Below are 16,403 nucleotides of genomic sequence, written 5' to 3' on the forward strand. Positions count from 1 at the left end.
GTTTATTATCTTTTTAAGTTTATTATCTTACTAAGTTTATTTTGCTGTTGAGCCAGCAATAGCTATCTTATTTTACTTTGTCTTGGATAATGGCCAATAACAAATATTTGTCATGACCTAATAACGAACCATAGATTTCCAACTAATAAGAAGTGCTAAAGTGTGGAATATTCCAAGGAATCTTTAGAGATTCTGTCTTGCAAACTAAGACTCCTTGGAATTCTGTTTTGCAAACTAAGACTCCATTCACAATACTTACTTCACCTTGTGGAGAAAAAGAGAACTACATGAATTGTTACTTAGAAGAGCATAATTCCACTAAATTTTATCCATTCCTTCTCCAAGAGGATATTTATATTTATTATAGTAAAAGAGGAAAAGAAAATATGAGATGTGTTGTTGAATCATTATAGTTTGCTCTAAGTAGTAAAAAATGGTGCATGTTTGATGATTTGGGCCATATCTTTTAGAAAATCTATCATTCGGTACTAGTACTGGAAAAAATAAAAAATCATGCAATTAGTTCTCATCACTGCCTATTACATCTGGGTGCAGTGACCAGACTGTCCACAGAGCTTATCTATGCAGATAACTTTTTATGTCTACTTCCTTCTGAGTCATAAGAAGGGGAGTTTCTTCTCTACCCGCAACTCTAAAACGACATTGGTGAAGTATAAATATAAGGTGGTTGAGGAACAGAGCCAATAATATTGGCTCTTGTGATCTTAAGTAGGAAATGATCTTACATGATCTTAAGTAAGAAATAAATGGGATTAAAAAAAAAAAAAACAGCTGTCACCTGCAGCCTGTCTCTTGGCTTTCTAAATATCATTGCCTTGTGAAAAAAATTAATTTGGGTCTTGTAAAAGAACGATTACATCTTTGACAAAGTTCAAAAATAATTTGATAACAAGGCTTAAATGTTATTCAAATAAAAATATAGCCATAAAACAAATAACGGAAAACTGGAAAGATTGAAAACAGACAGAATTCAGGAAGACAAGCAAAGTATATCAAACAAGAGAGAAGGAACAAATAAATATAAAAATTCTTTTTTTTTGAGTTGGATTTATACAGTGCTTTCTAGAATTCTAATTCATGACTCCATCAGTGAGAGTTATGGCTGCTGTCACCTGCTTCAACTACAGAGGAAGTGTCAGTGTACAAGGCTGTCCACTAGAGGGCAATATGAGCATTAATCTATGGTACTAACAGATTTCTGCTACAGATGTGTTTATATATTAGGGGAAAATTAATGAATGAGTTCTAAAAACCCCAAAAATTAACTTATTTTTATATTATCTATAGTTTTTTAGATAATATATTTTCTAACAATGTATATTAATGGTGAAAAAATCTAACAAAAATTATCCCTTGACACAAAGAAGGTTGTTTCATAATAAGAGTCAGCCTTTCAAGAAGTTATAAGTGTAAACATATACACGCCTAACAAAAGTCCCGCACTACATGAAACACAAATGACAGAATTTATAGTAGAAATGGGTAGTTCAACAATAATAAAGGATTCAATATGTAACTTTCAAAAGTGTGTAAAACAACTAGACAGAACGCTGACAGGGAACGAGAAGACTTGGACAACACTATAAGAAAATTATAACTAGTAGACATGCATAAAACACTTTATGAAATAATAATAAATAAATAAATATTCTTAAGCACACATTCATCATTCTTTAGGACAGATAAATGCTAGACTTCAACACAAATCTTGATAAATTTCTTTATCAAGAAATTTAGTCTTGATAAATTTATCAAATTTCAAAAGTACTGAATTTATGCAAATTATGTTTTCTAATCATGTTACAATAAACTTAGAATTCAATAATAGAAATTTGTGACATTCATAATAACATGGAAATTAATACGCTCTTAGATAAAAAATGGATCAGAGGAGAAATCATGGAGAGTAGAAAATACTCTGAAATGAATGAAATAGCAAAACAACATACCAAAAATTCAAGGTATCAGTGTTTAGTGGAGAGGTTTGACTGCCAGTACTGAAAATGATCTAAAATTAATAACCTAAACTTCTACCTTCAGAACCTAGAAAAATTAAAAGATAAATCCAGAACAAGCAGCAGGAAATAATAATTATCAGAGCAGAAATAGATGAACTAGAGAATAGAAAAACAATACCAGCAACAAAACCAAAAGTTGATTCTTTTAAAAGATCACCATTAGAGAAATCTTTAGCTAGACTAATCAAAATAAAACATAACAATGAATGTGAGAAGACTGAAGTTATTGTACAATGAAAGAAGGACCATTACTACTAACATTATAGAAATAAGAAGGGAAGTAGAAATAAGGGAATGCTAAGAACATTTATATGCAAATAAATTAGATAACCCAGATGAAATGGAAACATCCCAGAAAGACATAAACTATTAAAACTGAATGAAGAGGGCCTCCTCAGTGGCGCAGCGGTTGAGTGCTGGGTTGCGAAGCTGCCCGCAGCCTCCGCGGCGCAGGTTCGATCCCTGACTGCTCCCCGGCCACCGGAGGAGGGTCCCACATAGCGTGCAGACCTCTCCTGCCGCCCGCTGCTCCCCTCAGCAGTGTACTTTGGTCCTTCTGCCTGCTCTGCTCCCCGCTCTGGCTCTGGTGAATTCTGTCACCCTCCCTCGCTTCTGACTGTGCCCAGTGCATGTATAAACAAACAAACAAACAAATAAATAAATAAAAACATGCCTCTTTAAAAAAAAATTTAAAAAAAACTGAATGAAAAGATATAATGTCTGAATAGACCTATAACAAGAAAAAAAATTGAAGTTGAAAATTTTTTAAATTCTTACAAAGAAAAGCCCACAACCAGATAGTTTCACTGGGAAATTCTACCAAACATTTAAAGAAGTGACCCTGATTTTTCACAAATTCACCAAAAATTATAGTAAAAGTGTTCACTTTCCAATTCATACTATAGGTTCAATATTATTTAATACCACTATCAGAAAAAGATATTACAAGTAAAATAAACTAGAGCTCAATATTCTTTATGATTATAGGTAGAAATGTCCTCAACAATATAGCAACATATACAAAGCATTCTGCACCATTACCACCATTAAATTACCATTAGGTGTGATTTATCCTATGAATGCAAGAATAGTTCAATATACAAAAATAATGAAATACCTTATATTATGACCATAGGAGGGAGCAAATTCAGAAAAAGTGTTTAATAAAAGTATAAAATTCTTTTGTGATAAAACACTCAAAAACTGAAAATAAAAGGGCACTATATCAACATTATAGTGGCTATTTGTGAAAAGCCAACAGCTAACATCATACTTAATAGTAAAACACTGCAAACTTGTCTTCTTATATCAGGAAGACAAGGACATCTGCTTTGGTCACTTCTTTTTTTTTTAAATTTCTTTATTTATGCAAGCAGTGGGTACAGTCAGAAGCGCGGGAGGGTGAAAGAATTCACCAGAGCCAGAGTGGGGAATAGAACAGGCAGACTTGACGAAATACACTGCTGAGGGGAGCAGTGGGCACGCAGGAGAGGTCTGCGCACCATGTGGGACCCTCGCCCAGAGGCTGGGGATCGAACCAGCGCTGCAGAGGCTGCGGGCAGCTTCGCAGCCCAGCGCTCAACTGCTGTGCCACCAGGGGAGGCCCTGCTTTGGTCAATTCTATTCAACACTGTTATCTCCAGTTATATCCAGGGTCACTGAGCAAGATAAAGAAATAAAATGCAAATATATTTGAGAGGAAAACTACCTCTATTTTTGGAATATATGATCATGATATTGAAAACCCTAAGGAATTCACACAGACACAAACACACACACACACACACACTGTTTTCAAATATTTTTGCGTCTTATTTTTTATTGAGGTAATGTTGGTTTACAACATTTTATATGAGTTGAGGTGTAGTTTCACACCTCTTCAAATGTATACTGCCATGCCACACCTACCACCTAAGCGCCAATAATCCTCTACCATCGTCCACTGGGTCCCCTTCCTCCTCTGTTCTCCATTTCCCTCTCTCTCCCTTTGATAGTCTAATGCAACTGTCAGATTTCTAGTATTTGTTTTAGTTGAGTTTTGTCTGTTCCTTTATTTTGTTTCTTTTATTCCACAAATGAGTGAAATTATCCAGGATTTGTCTTTCTCCTTTTGATGTTTGTCATGTATCATAATCCCCTCCAGTTCCATCCATGCTGTTGAAAATGGCAGGATTTCATCATTCTCTTATAGCTGGGTAGTATCCCATTGTGGTTATACACCACATCTTCTCAATCCACTCATTTATCATTGGACAATTAGGTTTTTCCATAAATTGGCTATTGTAAATAGTGCTTCGAAGAACATAGGAGTGCACATATCACTTTGAAGTAACATTTTTATATTATTTGGGTATATACCTAGAGTGAAATTGTGGATTGTATAGTACATTTATTTTATGTTATGTTATTTTTTTAAAAAATTTACTTATTTATGCATACAAGAACTGGGGTACAGGCCAGAGGTGTGTGTGTGGGGGGGGGTGAGAGGATTCACCAGAGACAGAGTGGGGAGCAGAACAGTCAGACTGATTGAAATACACTGCTGAGGGGAGCAGCGGGTGAGTCAGGATAGGAGAGGTCTGCTGCACCATGTGTGTTGCTCCCTGACTGGGAATCGAAATTGTGCTGCAGAGGATGTGGATAGCTTCACAGTGCTGTGCTTAACTCCTTGTGCCACCAGGGAGGCCCTATATTTATTTTAATATTTTGATAAGCCTCCATATGTTTTACATCAGGGTTAGCCCAGTCTACTTTTCCACCAACAGTGTGCCAGGGTTCTTTTTCTCCACAGCCCTCCCAGCACTTGTTGTTTCTGTTTTTTTTGTTTTTTGGTTTTGGTTTTGGTTTTTTAATATATGGGACATTCCAGCAGAGGTGAAGTGGCATTTCAATGTGTGGGTATATGTTTGTGTGTGTGTGATATGTTATGGGAAATTTACATTTCTACCCAAAGCTAGAATAAAACTTTGGATTCTATGTACAGATAATCTTATAGTGACTTTTTAGTCTCAAATGTTATTTAAATTAAAACCAAACTAACAGATAAAGTTTTGTTTGTAGGAAAAGACAGCACAAACTGCCTTCCCATGATAATGGTTTTCTTTGTTTTTAATTCATTTTTCCCTACCAACATCCCATATGTCCCCTTGTCCCTTTTCCTTTAACTTTCCAGTTAACCTCAAAGTCTTCAGCATATTTGTTGATGTCCAGTAGTTCTTGAAAGTGTTTTATGTTGTCAGATTGTCTGTTATATGAATGTCCAATCATCCTCTCTTGTTCTACTGCATATATTTTTTCCAAATTCCCTTCATTTTGTTGAAAATGCATTTCATCTTTCCTGGTTACTGACTATGTAACATTCCACGGTATGTCTATACCACATCTTTTTCACCCATTCACCCATTGAAGGAAAATTACTGTAGTCACTGCTATAATAAAAATATTGTAAAAACATATGATTTTATTATTCTTTTACATCCTTTCGATATATGCTCACGGGTGGTAATGTTGGGTCACTTGATATTTCCATTTTTAATTTATTTAGGTAAATCCAGATTATTTTCCATAGTGGTTTTGTAACAGGGTGGTGTCCAAGAAAAGGGGAGGTTCCAGGTTCCCTGTCCCACCCAAGAGAGAGTGGAGCTGAGCAGGGAGGAGAAGCTGGAGAGGAAACTGGAGAAGGAAGGAAGCAGGATGAGAGCCAGAAGGAGAACTGGAGGAGGTACATAGAGCAGAAACCATGTGAAGAAGCTGCACTTGCATTTGATCCTGGACTGGTTGAAACAGATGTGGGTGAGAGACCCAAGGGAAGGTTAACAATGGCAGCTTTTCTCTTAATTTTGATTTTGCTCTTTCTCTCCCAGACTTGTCTGGCTATTTCTAACCCTTTTCTATGGGTTTCCACTAAAGGTGCTTTTGACTTGGGCAGACTTTTGGGCCTTGCTCTGGGCCAATCCTGTTTGGATGGACTTTTACCCATGAGGAGATAGGTAACTTTGGGTGCTTGATTTAAAAACTATATTCGGCAGCACTCCCTTTGCCCACCTGTGACTATGCTGGTGCTTCTTTTCACCAACTTTCTCCCTCCGCAGGGCAGGAGCTTCCTGCCTGCCCGTGACCTGTACCTGCTGGGGCTTCTCCTCACTGACCTCCCTCAGCAAAGGCCACTCTCCTCAAAGCTGCCCATCTCTGCAACCATGCAGGCCTCTCTCAGCAAACCTGTTCCTTCAGGGCCGCTCTTCCTGCCCGCTTGTGTCTATGCAAGTGCCCTTTATTCTTCTGTCCCTTCCCCTAATAAAACTGTTCTTTATATAGAAAAGTAAAAACTATATTATTTGCCTTTTCTGCATTGTTCACTAATTGTATTAAAGTTCCTTTCCATTAAAGGTCTTATGGCAGAAACTATTTAGAGCGGGCAGGTTTGGGGGTTCTGGGGTGCCTCTCTCCCTGCCCTGTAACAGTTTTACCTACAGAATCCCACCAACAGTGTACTAGGTTTCCTTTTTCTCCACATCCTCTTCAACACTAGCTGTTGGTAGCCTTTTTGACATGTGCCAGTTTCACAGGTATGAGTTGGTATCTCATTGTGGTTTTCATTTGCATCTCTCTTATTAAGAGTGATGATGAACATTTTTCATATGCCTTTTGACCTTCTGTATATCCTCTTTAGTGAATCATTTGTTCATATCTGTTGCCCATTTCTTAATTGGGTTATTTGGTTTTTTTGTTGTATTTTATTAGTTTTTTTTAAATATATCTTTGAAATTAATCTCGTATTAGTTTATATTGTGTAAATATTTTTCCTGATCAGTAGGGTGTATATTTAATCATCCTGTATTTTCTTTTGCTGTATAAAAGCTTTGTAACTTGAGGTGATCCCAACTGCTTATTTTGTTTTTAATCTCTTGCCAGAGGGTATGAGTCACCAAAATACCTTTCTTGTTGATATTGTAGAATGGATAGCCAAAGTTGTCTTTTACATGTTTTATTGTTGCAGGTCTGATATCTACATCTTTAATGCATTTGGAACTTATTTTTGCATATGGTTAATAATTAATCCAATTTATTTTTCTGTGTGCAGCTTCCCTATTTTCCCAGCACCATTTATTGAAGGGACTTTTCTCACATTTTATGATCATGGATATTTTATCATAGATTAATGCTTGTATATTTAGTGTGTATTATTTATGTACTTTTGATTTGTTCCATTGGTACATGTATCTATTTTTATACTAAAACATTGTTTTTAACACTGTCAGTTTATAGTAAAGTTTGAAGTCAGACATTTTTCTGACTTCTTTGTTTCTCTCCTTTTTTAAGTTTGCTTTTGCAATTTGGGGTCTTTTGTGGTTCCATGTAAACTTCATTAATTTTTGTTGTGTTTCTTTGAAAAATATTGGTAGGATTTTGAAGTGGATTGCATTAAATTTGCAAATCATTTTAGACAAGATAGTCAATTTGATTGCATTGATTCTGCCCCCTCCTGTGTACAGGATATCTTTCTGCTTCTCTATGTCACTACATAAGTCCTATAATAACATTTTGTAATTCTCATTGTATAGGACCTTTCTTTCCTTTGTAGGTTGATTCCAAGGTTTTTAATTCATTTTGAAAAAGATGCTGAAATCCTCAATAAAATCTTAGCAAACTGAATCCAACAATGCACCAAAAGGATTATACACCATGACCAAGTGGGATTTATTCCAGGGACACAAGATAGGTTCAACATCCAAAAATCATTTGATGTGATTCACCTCATCAACATAAAGAAAAATAAAAACCATATGATCATATCAATGGATGCTGAGGAAGCATTTGATAAAGTTCAATACCCATTTATGATAAAGGACCTAGAAAAACTCAAGATAAAAGAAATATTTTAACATAATAAAGGCCATAGATGACAAACCCACAGCTGACATCATTCTTAATGGTGAAAAACTCAAATCATACCCATTAAGATCTGAAACAAGACAAGATTGACCATTCTTACTGTTGGGGGGAAACTTATGTTCTGAATGAACTTCACCCACTGATGTTTTATGGATTCCACCCCACCTCCAGGCCAAAGAGATCCCAGGTGTCGAAGACTACAACTCCCATGATGCCACGAATCTGCCATGCCCCTTAACTTTCTGAAGGAGGGATTTCTGGGAGCTAAGGGTGGTGTTAAGCAGTCATGCTTGGTATAAAATCAGAGGCATGTGGACCTTTGCTCTCTTGGTTTTGCCTTCAGCGTGCTCTTGGGGCTCCAACTCAGTGTTACCGGTAGGATGCATTGACCAATTAATCTCTCTCTCTCTCTCTCTCTCCCCTATTTTCATTTCCTTTGTAAATAAACCTTTTATTGACTTTTTCTGTGTGTGCCTGCACTTGGGTCTTGTTCTAAGTTTTGTTTTTTTTTTTTAAGTGTGCAGGTGGGGACTCACACCTAACCCATACCATTTCCTTTGGGGTTGCCCTATAACATCACTGCTACTTTTCAATATAATACTGGAAGTTCCAGATGGAGCAATAGGTAAGAGAAAGGCATAAAAGAAATCCAAATTGGGAAAAAAGAAGTAAAACTCTCATTATTTGCAGATGATATGATAATGTATAGAGAGAACCCTAAAAAATCTGCAGAAAAATTAATTGAAATAGTTAACTAGTTTAGTAAAGTAGCAGATTATAAAACCAATACACAAAAATCAGTAGTCTTCCTATATGCAGTCAGTCCATGGAGGACGAAATTTAGAAAACCATCTCATTTATAGTTGTACCCATCCAAAATGAAATAACTACAAAGGAGGGGAAAGAACTATCCAAGGAAAAATACAAAACATGATTAAAAGAAATAGAAGATACAAAGAAATGGAAAGTTATCCCCTGCTCAACATTATCAAAATGGTCATTCTGCCAAAACAATTTACTGATTCAATGCAATTCCAATAAAAATATCAATGGCATTCTTCAAAGAAATGGAATAAGTTTTGATGGAACTCATATGGAATCACAAAAACACCCAAATAACCAAATTTGTAAACAGAGTTATTTTCTTAATTTATTTTGCTACTTGAATATTTGTATATTAAAAAGCTGTGGGCTTTTGTTTACTGATTTTGTAGTGTTTGTGTAGTCATTTGTTGTTTTTTTGTAACTTTTTGAATAAATCTTTAGTATCTTTTATATATAATATCATATGTCTGCAAATAGATATAGTTTCAGTTCTTGTTTCCTGGCTTGGATTTGTAACAGTGTCAGTTCCCTGCTACATAAAGAAGAGTAGAGCTGGGCAGGGAGGTGAAGCTAGTAATGGTAACAGTATAATAACCATAGAAAGGGAAAATTTCAAGTTCCCTGCCCCACTCTAAGGAAGGATGGAGTGGAGGGGTGAGAAGTGAGAAGGAAGAAGACTTGGAGGAGGGACATGGAGCAGAGAGACATATAAAGAAGCTGCATTTGCTTCTTGGCCTTGGACTGCTATCAGAGACTTGGAGGGTGCGGAAGGAGACCCTTGAAATAAACGTGAGTAAGAGACCAGTGGGGAGGCTGAAAATGGCAGACTTCATCTTGATTTTGATTTTGCCCTTTTCCTGCCAGACTTGTCTGGCCTCTTCTGCCCCTTTCCTTGGTCCCCATCAGAAGGTGCCTTACACTTGTGGCAAGCTTTTAGACTGTAGCTGCCCTGCTTTGGGTCAACCCTTTCAGGCTGGGCACTTATCCACAAGGGGCTGGGCACTTATCCACATGATTAACCTTGAGTGCTTGTTTGGAAACTCTATTCTTTTTATTTTTTCTATTGTATACCAATTGTATCAAAGTTCTTTTCTATTGAAGGTTTTATGTACTAGAGTATGTTTTGTCTTGCTGTGGCAGATGGCAGAACCTATTTAGAGCAGGCAGGTTGGGATCCTGTGGTGCCCCTCATTCTACCTGCTAACAGGTTCTCTTTATATCTTGTGTTTGTTGAAAAGTTCTTGCCAAAACTGCTAACACTAAATTAATGGAAATGGTGACAATGGTATCCTTATCTTATATTTGATGTTATATGGATAATCGTGGGTTTGATTTTCATTTCCCAAATAAGCTATGACGGGCAATTTTTCATGTACCTGTTGGGCATGAGTAGGTAAACAAAAGCACATTGGAGCTAATAAGCAAGGTCAAGAAAGTTACAGAATAAAAAATCAACTTCCAAAAATCAATTTATTTCTAGCACAAAAGCAATCTATATATGCCATTAAGAAAAAAAATTCCTTACAATTGCAACAAAAGAATAAAATAATGAGGAATAAATTTAACCAAAAAAGTATTACTTTTATACTGAAAATTTTAAATGTCATCGAAAGATCATTAGAAAAGATCTATATAAATGGAAAGTCCATGTTCATGGATCATAAAAATATTGTTAAGATGACAATATACTCCAAGTTGATCACAAAGAGAATTTAATCCCTTTCAAAATTCCATATTCCACTTTTTTTTATAGAATTGTCCAAATTAATCCAAAAATTCACTTGGATATATAAGAAATACAGCACATCTAAACAATCTTAGAAAGGAGAAAGTGGGAGGATTTATATTTCCTTATTTCAAAATTTATTACACTTCTGTAGTAATCAAAACTTTGTGGTTACCGGCATATGGATAGATAATACAGATGAGAGGAGTACAGAATTGGAAGTCCAGAAATAAATCATGCGGTCAATTGTTTTTCTTTCTTTCTTTTTTCTTTTTAAGATTTATTTATTTATTTATAGAAGCACTGGGTACAGTCAGAAGCACGGGAGGGAGAGAGAATTCACCAGAGCCAGAGCAGGGAGCAGAACAGGCAGACTGACGAAGTACACTGCTGAGGGGAGCAGCGGGCAGCAGGAGAGGTCTGTGCGCCATGTGGGACCCTCCTCTGGTGGCCAGGGAGCAGCAGGGAATCGAACCAGGGCTGCAGAGGCTGTGGGGCAGCTTCACAACCCAGAGCTCCCAGTCAATTGTTTTTCAACAAGGGCCCAAGAGATTTCAAAAGGGAACAATCCTTTCCACAAATGTTGCTGGGACAAGTGGCTAAGGACATGCAAAAAAATTAATTGGGGAAAATTAATTGGGGACCACCCTAGTGGTGCAGGCAGTTGAGTGGAGTGCTATGACGCTGTCTGCAGCCTCTGCAGTGCAGGGTCGATCCCAGCCAGCTGCAGAGATACCCACATGGCGAGGCAGACCTCTTCTGTGTCACCTGCTGCTACCCTCAGCAGTGTATTTCAGTCAGTCTGCCTGTTCTGTTCCCTGCTTTGTCTCTGGTGAATCCTCTCACCCTCCCGCACATCTGGCCTAAAGCCCGGTTCTTGTATGCATAAATAAAATAAATATTAAAAAAAGAATTAATTGGATTCCCTACCTCATTCCATATAAAAAAAAAACCAACATAAAATGGATCATAGACCTAAATATAACAGCTGAAACTATAAGATCTTTAGGAAAAACCATATGTGATAACTTTTTAATGACACTGTATTAAGCAGTATTTCTTAGACATGACACCAAAAGTACAAATAACCAAGAAAAAAATATATAAATCATCAAAATAAAAAGTTTTGTACATCAAAAGATATTATGAAAAATGAAAATATAGCCCAGAAAAAGGGAGAAAATATTTGAAAAATCATATCTGGCAAGGTACAATATTCAGAATATTGAAAGAAGTTTGACAGCTGAGCAATCTATAGACAACACAGTTTAAAAATGAGCAAAGAATTTGTATATACATTCTCCAAAGATTTACAGAGAGTCAATAGTCACATGAGAAGATGCTCCCTATCATTAGTCATCCGTGAAATGCAAGTCAAAACCATAATGAGATATCACTTCACACCTGCTAGAATGACTATAAGTTTTATCAAGGACATGGAGATACTGGAAACTTCTTATATTCCTGTGAATATGTGAAATAGAGAAGCAAATTTGGAAACCAGTTTGGCAGTTTTTCAATGAATTATACATAGAGAAATCCATGCTTAGATATATATCCAGAAAAGTTAAAACATAGTCACACAAAAATTTGAACCTGATGTTCACAGTAGCATTATCCATGCTAAGTAAAAATTAAAACCAACCCATCAATTGAGAAATATGATTAAACAGAACATGGTATATTCACACAATGGATAAAGTAATAAAAAGGAACAAAGTACTGGTATATGCTACAATGTAGATGAATCTTGAAAATATTATGCTATTATTATGTATTGCTCTCTATGATTCTATTTATATGAAATGCAGAATCTTGAAAATATTATGCTATTATTATGTATTGCTCTCTATGATTCTATTTATATGAAATGCAGAATATGTAAATCTATGGAGACATAAAGTAGCTGGTGTTTGCCAGGACCTTAGATTGGGGGGAGAAAGAGTAGTGGCTTCTAAGTATGGATTTCTCTTGAGGATGATACAAATTATCTGGAATTAGATAGTAGTGATGGTTGCAGAACTTTTTAATATGCTAGAAATTATTGAATTGTGCTCTCTATGTGAGTGAATTTTATGGTATATGAATTTTATCACGAGAAAATAAGGAACTAGGATAAAAACAATGAATAAACAAATCATTAAAATATCTTATTGCATTGGTTATGCCAGCTAACTAGCATTCTGCAGTGACTCTCTGATTTTTTTTAATTTGTTTTATCTTTAGAGTTTTTCCTTTAAACATGCTTTGTATCATAGTCCCATAAAAGTAGAACAACAATTGTTGGAGAGAGAGACTCAAAACTGCTCTTGCCCTTCCCCTTACTTTGTAGTTCCAGCAAGTATAATCAAAACTACATGGGCATGTGCGTGAATGGAATTTGAATCTTAAATCTGCAGCTCACATGAACTGAGACTGGGCAAGTTGCTGAAGCTCTCTGAGCAGTTTTCCATAATGTTGTGACGATTAAATGAGATGAAGTATATGAAGGCCTTGGTACACAGTAAATGCTCTGCCAATGCCCTGACTGTACATTCATTAGGTATTTCCAGAAAGGCTTCAGCATTTTCTTACTCTATCAAAAAGTAGACAACAGAACTGACTTGTTATGGCAGAGCAAATGGACTAGGTCAGTGGGCGAGAGGCTAGACCTCTTCAGGGTCTTTACTACCTTGCTGTTGTTAGCCTGAGGAGAAATTCCTTTCCTTCTCCCTCCCATCATTTGCAGAGAAAAGTAGTACTCAGTAGATGACCACATTCTAGAACATCTCCAGGATTGTGACCCTACAAAAGTCTGTCCTGCTCTCTCTGTGTCCCATTTCTAGGGACCTCAGCCTTCCTCCAAAGAGCCTGTTAAAGTTAGTAAGGCAAAGATGTCACCTCACGTGGAAAATTGTCCTATCTTAACCTGAAAAGATGAGGACATCCCACTCTGACTCATTGTCTGACTTCCTTTAATATGTGTCTTTGGAAATATTTCCATGAGGTAAGAGTGGGAACCAGGATTGCGCATACTTTGGGAAAGTTCAGTTGCTCTCCCTTCTCTTCCACCCAACCCCCACCCCCAACTGTACTTTCCATTTTCTCTCTCTTCCTCAGCGCTCTCATCCTCCCAATGAGGTAAGTTGAGGCCAGTAATGCAATGAACATTGCTCTCATTTCTTTTCACTCGCTCATTAAGTTTCCTGGATGAAGTTCCAGAAAACTCAGTGAGAGTCATCAGAATAGCAAACACACCTCTGTCCTCAGGCCTGCCTCTAGCTTGGGTGGAGAGAGTTCCCCCTGTGATATAGCTCAGTGCTGCAGGACTGCAGTGGGGCTTGGAGTCAGATCTCATAGTATTACCTCCTTTATAAATGGAGGCAACAGGGTCCTTCTTGTGGTGCTACCATGTGGATGAGATGAAGCAAGCATGTACAGATCTTGACACAAAACACCAGTGCATTGGCCTGACATTTTCTGGTCATGGAATTGTGCTTCACTAGAAATTAAAGAGTCTATTTGTTCTGTTGGTTGGCTGTGTTCCCTTGAGGGCAGAAACTTGCTTATCATATCAACCTCTATCCCCAACACCTAAAAAGTGCCTTGCCCAATGTAGGTGTTATATTAATATGAATGAATGAAATAAATATTAGTTGAATGATCAATTAATCTCTCCCTCATTGCCTAAAAGGATGTCCACATACTTAGAGTTCAGTGTTTGATGAATCACCTTTAATTTTGAGCTGGTAGGTGGTTGACTTACCCTTTCCTAAAACGGTGGCTTGGTGACCTTTGGTTCCTCTGAATTTGTGATGTTCTGAGTTGTAAAAGAGGAACGCTGATCTTCAGTTCAGAAAAAATGGGGATTGAATCCTGGACTTTTTGCTTACAACAGATCTATTTGGGCATAGAGTCAAGTTCTAGGCCAAGCATTTTATAGATAATGCATTGTCTTATTTTATCTTAACATCCACACCATGCATCACAAACTATAATCATTCCCATTTTGCAGACACAAAAGTAAAGACTTGGAGGGATTAGCATCTAGTTCAAAGGCATAGATCTAGTTAGTGGCAGAGCCAAGTGTAAATCCAGATTGAATACCAGATTCCTCTTCATTGACCATCTCAGCTATTTCAAACTATGTGAGACCAGTTACTAAATCTTCACTCCTCTACTTCCTCATGTTTAAAATAGATAAAATACTTGCCCTTTCTGAGTTGCTTACTTAATTCAAGTAGGAAAATATTTGTCAAAAGCTTCAAAGAAAGTGCAATGTAAAAGCTAAGGTAAAAGTCATTAAGATTCTCTGAAATAGAATTTATCAACACCTTATTATCTATTCGTGCAGGGGCACATTTAGATATGCTAGGCATTCACCACCTCAGCACCATGTGTTTAAGATGCAAGACTATATCTGAGAAGCATATTTTCTATTTGCCATAATGGAACCTTATTTTCCTTAAAAAAATTGCAAATGTGGCTTGTGAATGGAAATAAACACTGTTATGTAGGAATTCAGAGAGAAATTGATTAAGGAGATTATTCAGAGCAAAAGGAGGAGACAAACTTGGGGAGACAGTAGCAAATTCTTCACAGTGCTGGTTCCCCCTTCAGATGCTCTGATCTGGCTTTGCACATATGGGCTATTTGTATGGAAGGACATCTGTGGTTCTTCTATAGCAGAGATAGAGGAGACATTTGGTTACACACTGGTTAATAAAAAAGAGAGTTATACATAGTATCAAACATGATTACTTTTTCTAGGGAATCAGCCTTTGTGGGGTCAGTGCCAGAACTGCAGCTTCCAAAGCTTCTATCCTAAAGTGTGTGCGTGGAGACATGAACACCAGCCTGTCATCTCTGGTTCCTATCTCATAACATGACATTGGTGGCCTTGTTGATTTAGCTGTATGGCACTTCACAGCAAACCAGTTTTTCTATCTTATTTTTTGCTTTTTGCTGACTTCAAGGCTTCGCAGCAGCTGGCTCAGCAGTTTTCCAGAATGGAGACATCTACGAGCAGTAGCATTTTTATTTCAGTCCACAGGCTCAAATGTGGAGAGACCTATTTCCTAAGAGCTTATTATGAAAGTCCTAAATTAATCACAAGACTCCCTAGTCCTTTCCACTTTGCTCTCCTGTTAACTTGCTCTGAATTAGGAAACTAACTCGCAATCTTGATCCACGAGAGCTCTGTGATGCTCTAAAAATATGCACAGTATTGCAGTAATTGAGACAGTCTGTGTTTCACCAAAAGTTGGCTTGGTTTATAAATTCAGAAAAACACCTAGTTTGACTTAATTGTTTGAGCACATTCACTGCTCATTTTATTTAATTATGTTGATATTTGGACTCAATATAAACGCTTGTTTACTGCATTTCTTTTTTTTTTTTTTTTAATTTTCTAGAGGCATGTCTTATTTATTTATTTATTATTTGTTTGTTTGTTTGGTTTATACATGCACTGGGTACAGTCAGAAGCGCGGGAGGGTGAGAGAATTCACCAGAGCCAGAGCAGGATGCAGAACAGGCAGAAGGACCGAAGTACACTGCTGAGGGGAGCAGCGGGCGGCAGGAGAGGTCTGCACACCATGTGGGACCCTCCTCCGGTTGCCGGGGAGCAGCCGGGGATCGAACCGGCGCCGCAGAGGTCGCAGAGGCCGCAGGTAGCTTCGCAACCCAGCGCTCAACCGCTGCGCCACCGGGGAGGCCCTGTTTACTGCATTTCTTATTAGAAACCACCTAAGGTGCCAGCCATGTACAAAGGTTGATAGTTTTCATTGTCTTTTTTACTTCCTAGTCCTGCAGTTTGAGTTTCCATGCTTTGTGTGTTTCTGTGTATGGGGATGATATACCAGAATCGGGTGCCCTGTTCTGAGGCCCACAAGTTCTTCTTCTATATGTCCTTCACCATGGTCCTTAACACTGGTCTCTGC

Source organism: Talpa europaea (assembly GCF_964194135.1).
Source record: "Talpa europaea genome assembly, chromosome: 3".
Classification (NCBI taxonomy): domain Eukaryota; kingdom Metazoa; phylum Chordata; class Mammalia; order Eulipotyphla; family Talpidae; genus Talpa; species Talpa europaea.